Raw genomic sequence first — 9,748 nt, forward strand, 5'->3', positions numbered from 1 at the left:
AGCAAAGTTCAGGCTTTAGAGACCTGCCAGACTTACAGCATCCACTGCTTGAATTTGGTACACACCTTGCTCAGCCAGTGGTTTTGGCCAGCAGGGTGTAAACCAGTACCATCAGGGACACCCAGGTAAGCAGTCCTTCCAAACCCTAGCAGTGCTCCCGGGTTGTGTGTCAACACCTATTCTGTTTGTTTCTGCACTTCTCTTTCAGCTGGCAAAGCCGCTATCTCAATAGGGAGCAGCCTCAGCCAAGAAAAATAAGCATTACCTTACATTCCGAGGCTTGTTTATCGTTATCATGATGCTCTGCTCTAACTGGGAGGCTGCATTATGCATCATGCTGCCTACTTTCAAATAATAAGCTACATGTGTAAATAGGCTCCACTCTTTCGAGTTGAATAGCTAACAAATGAGCAAACAAAAACTCCATAGCCCACCACGCTCTTGTTTAACTGACGCAACGGATTCCTTTATGCATCCTGAAGGTGATGCATCCATCACGCTCACAGCTCAAGCAGCTTCTGCATCACTGACAAAATTCAAATGCAGTCAGGCTGACTGCAGCTGGAACACGCATCGCTGAGGGTCAGGCTGGCACTGCTGGCTCATCTGCTAGTCTCAGACCTAAAATTGATGTGATACTCGCTCCCGCTACATCATCATTATCGCAGTTGTTGTGGAAGCTGGAGATGGATTCAGCTGTGCAAGGTACATCTCCTCACACCAGGCAGGAAGCGTAGGGTGTCATGAGGGCGTTTAATCTGAGCAGGGGTCCTGTGGGACGCTCCAGCTCCTGATTAGACCACCGTAGCATTAACATAATGAGCCCATATGAATTTTTGAGCACTCTCCTGCTGCACAGCTTTCCCACTCTATTGAACCCTCTGCAAATGCTGTTTCCTTCATCGCAACTTTCCCTTCTTTTGTATTCCTTAATTTTCTTCCATACTCTTTATCACCTATTGGAAGAAGAGTTATTTAAGAACCTTTGGACTATAATGGGCTTAGCATTACAGGAAAATAAAGCAGCTCTCCAGGAAACTTGTGCTGATTTCAGCCTTCCCATTTACGCTGTGATGCATCACACTGTGCTCTAATGTCTCACTAATCTGCAGCTCAATCTGCTGTTAAACGGGCTCATGATGCAGAAGCTGCTCACTAAGGTTGCTTGATATTCATCTGTTGATTGAATCATTTGCTTCTTGTGATTTGCAAATGCGCCAAAGAGCCAGAAGCCCTTTTTCTTCCAGAAAAGTTAATTGGATCAGCACTCTGTGCTGGCAAGTGGTACCCTGCTCCTATCCAGACCTCTGCTGACTCCAGTGACATGGAGCACGACAAAGTGTCAGGATGGAGGGCATCACGAGGGACAGATTCCCAAAGCAACCATTTTCTGCAGGAAACAAACACACCGATTCCTTGCAGAGGTTGCAAACCGTCCATGTGGAGATGCAGGTTGCTCTTCTCCAGCAAGGTCCTGCCCAGGATCAATGACCCCATCCCACAGCCTCATCCCAGCATAGATACCTGTTGGCAAGGCTGGCCACCAACAACCTATGCTTCTATCAAACATCCCCTATGACTAATTTACCTCTTCATACTTCTACCTTTCTCATTTTTGAGAGTTAATAATCACCAGCAGACTCTTTGAATTCATCTTACCCTGCTATTCACAGGTACAACTACTTCTTCATAGCCTGTAAATGAAGACTGTGCTTCAGCAGCGCTTGGGTTTTGCTATTTTTTAACACTCCAGCATGCAACACACAGTTTCCTATCCTCCTCAATAATTAAGTGGTTAGTGCCATTGTCAAAGAAGCACTTAATGACGTTTCTATGAGGTTTCCAACAACCTGAGGTCCCAAGCAAGGACATATCAGGCACCAGGGCTGTGGTGCTGCATCTCTGTCATTATCTGGCTGTATATAACACCTCAGAATATATGGTTTATTGTGGTGATAACACACATTTTGTAGGTTACATAAAGTGGAGCAATCCTGCTGACAGAGGAAAAATAGTGGTGTGTGATGGTTTCCTCCGGTTGCTAGGAAATAGAGTTAGTGCTCGGATCCTTACATGCCTCGGTGCACACTCATGACAGATGATAGATTCGGCACATGTGTGGAGCCCAGCCTGTTAGCAAGCCCTGACTGAGGGGAAAGCAGCAATGCAGTGACAGCAAGATCCATTTAACAAAATATATGCATTTTTCATTAAGAGAATTAAATTTGTTTGCCCAAGGCATTTAGGAAAATGTAAGCAAAGAATAAAGGTAGATCTAAAGAGACAGGTGGTCCATGCAAGCAAACCTAGAGTGGGTGCGCAGGTGCACAAGATGGTCTGTGTTAAGGATTTTAACACCTGTCCAAAGCTCTAATGCAAATGAGCTAGGATTTTTCAAGAATGGTCTTTTATACCAATTGAAAGCGCACACAGCTCGAAGGGCTAGAGCCAGCCTCTGCCCCATGGGCACCTCCTCACCGTGGGGGCTCAGCACAGCTGCAAGGCAATGCCCTTGCCTTCCCCTCATTACAGAGGGAGGGATATTCTCTTGCATGGAGAAGCTCAGCCTGGTTCCTGTTTCTGTAAACGTTTGCTAAAGCAAATTGCAGCGTGTTCTATTGGTCTCATGGTCCAATTTGCTAGAAATAGCACCATGCTTGGTCAAAGCACAGGGAAAGCAGTCAGATAGCAGCAAACAGGGAGCACCTTTTTTATTTATACTTATGTGTGTCTATGGGTTTTTTTAATGTGTGTATAAATATATACACACATACACTGTTAGGTCAGTTAATGTATATATATATATACACACACACACACTGTTAGGTCAGTTCTGCCTCAAGGCAGAAACAGCTCTATCAGCCCATCCCTGCATGCACTTCTAATCTGCTTTTAACCATAGCATATAAAGACAACATTAAACCATACAGCTTAAAATAAAGGAAAGCATTGTCATGATTACAACTATGCTCTGTCCACAGACAACATATTTCATACACAGCCAAGGGAGCTGATCTGTCTTCTTGTGTCATTGTTATTGCTTTTATTATAGTGTTGCCCCATAAGGACTACACCATACCAGCAGCATGCTAGACAGACGCAGTGCTGGCCTGCATGAGCCTAATTTGCTTTTTAGGGTGATGAACTGCTCCAAAGAGTCATTCCTAGGGTGAGTTGGTCTCTCCATGCTGCTCCCATGAGAGCAAACGGAACATCTTCAGGCAAACTCAACCAAAGTAAGTTCAGAGGAAATAAAAGAAAGGGTTAGCTGGGTCGCAGACTGCTTGGTTTCTGTTATTAATTATTTGGCACAGATCAATGCCATTTTTCTTAAGAGACTGCTGAGGATTTGCTCGAGTGCAAGCACAAGGGTGGCATCTCCTGAATTCCCTGGACTCCTTGGCGCAAACTGCCTCCGTTTGGTACACACCCCTGTACGGGCACTGCAGCATCTGCAGGGTGCAGCAGCTACAGGCTGCATTCAGGCTGGGAGGAGGTCAGAGGATGGTTAAATGCTTTCTGCCCTAGCTCCAAAGGGTTTTTCTAGCTCACCACCAACTAGCACGGGAGTGGGATCTCTTGAGCTTTGTGTCTGACTGAGGACCAGCGCTCCTGGCAGGACTCACCCTCACACCAGCCAGGGCTGCCCCATGCTGGAAAGCTGAAGCAGAGCCCACCCCTATAGTCTGATGAAAATGTAATTAAATCCCATCAAAACAAAACACTTCCCTAAGCATTTGAAAGGCCTCCTAATCCTTGATTGGCCCTCAAATCTTGAAATTCTCCTGAAGGGTGCCTTTTCTAGCAAGTGCCTCCATGCTTAATGAGGCTATTAAGGGATATCGGGGCGCACAGAACATTCTCTCCTGGCTTTGGCACAGTGGAGCTCAGAGCTTTTGTGTCTCTTAATCCATTTCCTCTTAGCCTTTTGCTCCCTCTCACACCATACCCAACCCAAAGCATCTTGAATTTATCTCTGTTTGTCGACAGAGACAGCAATTGCTTCACTTCAACATCAGCGGAGATCTCCCCGAACAGACTTCGACACAGTGCTTTAGTTATTATGCCTTCAGATGTTTCTCAAGGGAGTGCTATGAGTTTTTCTCTGTTGCTAGAAGACTAAAGCTGTCCACGGACCCATCTTGGGGTCTATCAGCTCATCTAAAGATTACTTTTTTTTTTTTAAGCAGAAATCATTCAGTTTCTGTGCTTTTGCATACAGACATGCATCAATCCAGCAGCCTTAAACTCCTGAACAAAGCACTCGCCTCCTTTAACAGAGAAGGAAGCGAGGGTCCAACTCTCACCCTGCATCTGGACAGGAGGACAATGCAAATCCACATTTTTGGCATCTCCCATCACAATCATATGGAAAGGGAACATACTTAAATACCTGACGGCTCAAAGCAAGTCTTTTCTCTCAGCTGAAGTGAGACACATCACTTCTTGAGGATGTACTACTAAAGAAGAAAGCCTTTGCCAATGTTATGCTTTATAACGCAATGATTTTCGTAACAGCCCAACATGGTTTATCAGCATGTGATCTGGCATGGGATCAGCTTTCCTTTAAACCATCTCAACAGTCTGTGAGAGGTAGGGGAGAGAACAGTCGCAGTATCTGATTGGGTGTTCAAGCAATCCTTGCAGCAGCCTCGGTGCACCTCAGCCCACACCAACTCACACCTTGCTCAGAGCGAAATTCAATGTGGCATCCCAGTCCTGCCCTGGGCAACCACACTTCACCTCAGCACACTGCCCTCGGCACTAAAAGCTGAGGGGGCACTCAAGCAAGCCTGGGAGCCTCCAGCTGGAAAAACGAGTTTTGTTTTCAGGATGAAGCTTGTCCCCAAGTACTTATCTCCATTTACAATGGCCTCTGTTAAATAACTGCCTAGCATCATCTAAAAATTCAGATTGGTGGCTTTAAATAACGTCATCACTTGAGAAGGAAAGGAAGGGCTGCAATCCCAGCCCCCAGCACACAATCCTCCTGCATATGCAGGCAGCCTGGCAGCTGCAGCCAGGTCTCAGGGAAGCCCCACTAGCTGTGCTGCTAGAGATGCTCAGATGCAGCACAGAGGTACCCGCACATGAGCATCTTCTCCTGGGGCAAAACCCATTTAAGATATTCTCGTGACCACATACGTAACAAAGCAAAAAAAAAAAAGAATAATTTTCCCCTCTTTAAAAATTCAGCTCATTTCAGTGATGCAATTGACAGAGCAACCTGCAAACTACTGAACTACTGCTGTGACATTAATGGATGGGGTGGCAAGGTGTGAAATATGGGTGAGAGAACGGGGAGCAGGTTGTGCCCTTAAGCAAACCCTTCTGCAGGTCTACATGGAGCTGTGCCCTAGCTGTGCCTGGGGGAACTGCCAGCAGCCACAGTCCCAGTGCACGTACACACACCTCCATCACTACTAGTTTTGCACCTGGATGATGTTTTGGGAGGCAGGAGAGGGAAACCAGCTGCAGGACTCCCTAGAATTAAACCCTTGTGCTTTACAATGGTACAGAATTATTTTTAACCCAGATGAGGTCCCCAGCTCAGCTGGTTTTTGTACCAGCGAGGGAGGGCAAGGTGGGAGCCAGCACCCAAAGGTATAAGCTTGGGGAGGAATTGTCCTCAGGAGCAAGGCTGAGGGGAGCTGGAACAAAGCCCCAACCTTAAAAGCCTCCATCCTTGGCTTTACAAGAGCTGGAGCGTGTTATGCAGTGGAGTTTGGCACACAGCCCTATGAAGACTTAAGCAACTGGGAGTCAACATTCCCCGAGGGAATAAGGAGCTTTAACTTTTGTAGCACAGCAAGCATGCAAGCACAGGATCTTGAGGGAATAAGAAAGATAAGTTATGTCATTTCATCGCTGTTCTTGGAACAAAGACAAAAAAGCAAAAGAAAACAAAACAGAGCACCCCCTGGGATCCATAAAGAGGAAACTAAAAATAAGATAAATAGGCTGGATTATTATTTTCTGAAGATGACATATTGCAGCTCACGTTATATATCTAGATTCCTATTGTCAGTAAGGATAAAAAGTTTGGCTTGAAGTAAGTAGAGGAGAAAAAATAAATTTCTGCCACACCACAAAGTAATAAATGCTGGTAAAGAGCCATCTACTAAAAATACAAGCCAGAAATCACAGTCCTGCAGGACAGGGGAGGAGGAGGGGAGCACCAGCTTTCCTCACCAAGAGCAGGCAAAGAGTTAAGCAAAAGTGTAATTCATTGTGTTAGCTTAAACACTAGGAGAAGCTAAGAGAATTACAAGATCAGAAAATAACTGCAAAGTGTGTAGAGATAATCATAAATCCAAGGGAAATCATACATGCTGATAAATACTCAGGAGATTATGCTAAAACAACTTCTGGTTTTCTAATCAAGCAATGAGAGTAGCTGTGTACCCCAGGGCAGCAGGTTACCTCCTACACTGTGGGACACCGTGGTCTGCATTGTGATTTACCCACAGAAAAGCCTCCCGGAGGAATCCGGGGATAAAGCAGAAGAGTGGAAAGACAAGTAATATTAAAAATAGATTCAGAGAAGGCAGAAAGCAGGGATCCTTCATACAGTTTTAAAGGTACAACAGCATAACAAGAACAGCAGCTGACAGGGATGGGAAAACCCTCTTTCAGAGCTGCTTGGCACCAGGCATGAAGTCTTCCATTTCAGGTATTGGGGAGGAACCTATACATTAGCACATTGTGACAAGATTCAACTGCTCCCCTGGCTTTCCCAGAAAATAGGGGTCATGGAGCCAGCCTGTACTTGGAGCTGGGGAATTTTTCCTCATTTTCTTCCCAACTCTGCTAAGTCATCTTGTAGCAAAGCCTCTCTTGGTATAACTGCTTTTTTTTTTAACTCTTGACACCCCAAAACAGGGCTAGGAAGGTTATGAATTTGTGAGGTGTTTTGTCCTTAAGGCTTAAAAACCATTCCTGCTCCTTCACATCCCCACTCCAGAGGGAAGAAGGTGGGTTGGGGCACACCTAGCAGGATGCTCAGGGGCAGCCTGCCAGTCCCCTGCCTCATCTGGCCCTAGGACCAGGTAGCACAGGATGTACATGGGTTTTGAGAGATCTCTGAACAGCCAGGGAAATGCAGCCTCCTAAAATCTGAGTTTTTAGCATCACTGAATGGTAGAACAGACTCTGGAGTTTTGGTTACCTCAGGAAAATGCCACGTTGAGGAGAGGTTAAAAGCACACAAGCTCGGTGCTGAACGTGAGGGTTTGTAATGCAGCGTGAAAATGCCTGTTCAAGTTGGTTTGGGTTCTTTTCCTAGTTTAAAGAGCTCTGGGCAAATATTCCCGTACTAAAATCAGCACTCCGTGAGGTGTGATTCAAGTAGTTTGATTTGCAGCTCAGAGGTAGCTGCACACCAAGCAGGACATGGGGCTGCAGCCATCCCAAACTTCCATAAATATCCTCCAACAACACAAATACAGATATGATGCACAACCTGCATGTGGGCACCAACCAGGTAACAAAACTATCTGGGACAGAGCAACTATAACGCAAGTGCTTCAGCCATCAAACACCTCTTTTTCATGCATGCGTGTGAACAGACATGCAGCCGAGTCCAGGGGAGCTCAAACACTCCAACATCACAGAGAGCAAGCTCAGCTGCTTACCCAAACGGGAAGGAATAAACCCATTTATAATCTTCTTTCTCCCCATTCTGGTGGTTTTGAAATCCTGCTTTGCTTGACCCACTCACTTCAGAACTACATGTTTCATAAACAACACATGGCTAAGTAACCACAAAACCAGTTTCTTTTATTTTCCCAGGCACTGCGGGTGCAGCAGTGATAACTCCCGCAGGAGACGGGAATGCACAGAACACGTTCCTCTAATGGGGCTCTGTAGGAAATCGCACACTGGAATGTTTTCCCCTCACACTGGACACGCAGTTTGACCCACGATGGGAACAGCTCACAGACATCTCAGCAGGCGCAGTACAACCCGCAGCTCGCTCTCAGACACGCTGCACAAAACTTAGGTTGAAAAGAGCAAGGGGAAAGAAAACAATGAAGAAAAGGAGATGACTGAGAGCAAGGGGAAAGAAAACAATGAAGAAAAGGAGATGACTGACTTCTTAATGTAGCTGCTGTTTCAGCCTTCTCTTCCGGCACATTTGAACTACCAGTTTTTCACCTCTGCATCCTGGGCTTTAGGAATATACATGTGCTACACCAGGCTCCTAAGCAGGCTCCAGAGAGTCAAATTTAATCTGGTGAGTCTAAAGGCCAAAAAACAACCTAAGTTTGTCTTTGCACTGCATCTAATACCTGGATAAGTCCCTATGGAAAACCAAGAGAAAAAAAGGCAAAGCTAGCTGAGTATACAGTCATCTGACATAAGCCATTTCTCCTTTATCCCTTCATTTCATAGCAAAAACACAGCCATTATTCGCACTGCAGAGCTTTTTCGATGAAGTAAATACTGCTACAGCCATCCTTCATTGGAAAAACATGTACCTGCATTTTTCACAGGGGTTCATTTCCAACTCTATGGCCCCATCCTGTCTTGGAAGTAATTTCCTTTCTTAATTATACCTATAAAATAAAGACCTGCTCCTTACATAATCAAGAAGGGCACAATTGATAGATATCTTTTTCTGCTCAATGATCTCACTTTGTTTATGTAGGAAAATTTCCAGAGGCTTCCAAAGACAAAAAGAAAAAAAGGTACACACACACACCACTGCTCCCCCCCAAAATTATTCCCAGACTTCTCCAGTCTGAATGTATTTATTTGCAATAATGATTGCGGCTTTATGCGAGCAGATGGGCAGTCCCTGAGAGGATGATTTGTTTCCCCTCTTTTCTTACTTCATGATGTATTTTATGATTTCAGCAGGTCAGTGGCTGCCATGTGTTTCTTTCTAATCTGCGAGCGCTTTTCGTTTGCCTCATTCTTGGCAGCCGTCGTATTTACCAAAGAGATCAGACACGGACAGATGATGGCAGAGATCCAGGCTCCTTGAGAGTTCAGCGCTTGGATGTTGGCAGCGAATAAAGATATATGGATTGCTGTTGTTGGTTCAAACTTACAGGGGCTTTTTCCCTCATCATATTTCAGTTTATATGTGCACATACATGTGTGTTATATATAGATGTGTGTGCACTCACACACATGTGTTTTTAAACTCTCTTTGTAATACCCTCAACCAGATAGAATATAGATGAGCTGTTATACAAAGAACAATAGATGTCAACTAGATTACTACTCCCTCTTTTCTTTTTTTCTTCTTTTTTTTTCCTGTTCTTTTTTATAGGCCTGGTTTGTTATAAATCCTCCATGCCCATTAACCTCTGAACTGCACTGATGATATCTCTTCCGAGCTAAATTGCCTGTATTTCCAGACATTTGTTTGTTCACTTAGAGGTCTATTGGCAGTGGGAGGGGGAGAACAGCCCATTGCTGAATAGGACTCATGGATTATAAATGAAAATTCTTTCTCTCCTTGTAAGATGATACTTTGAGACCTGTAGCAAATGGACAGCACTAGTTTATACACTTACAGGTGGAGGCCAACAGTAGACAGTTAATCACACTGATAGCAAAGATCCCAGCAGAATAATGGGAGCACTGGGTCCAACCCCATGCCTGCATCCTACCCAGCAAAACCTGAGGTCACCGGCTGTCACCTCGCTCTTGTTGCAGCACCAGCAGAGAGGGGCTGAGCAGGGCTGGCACACTGCCCTGTGGAGCCAAGGACAGCAACACAGCTCCTGGAATAGAC

The sequence above is a fragment of the Phaenicophaeus curvirostris genome, chromosome 11 (assembly GCF_032191515.1).
Source record: "Phaenicophaeus curvirostris isolate KB17595 chromosome 11, BPBGC_Pcur_1.0, whole genome shotgun sequence".
In the NCBI taxonomy this organism is placed as follows: domain Eukaryota; kingdom Metazoa; phylum Chordata; class Aves; order Cuculiformes; family Cuculidae; genus Phaenicophaeus; species Phaenicophaeus curvirostris.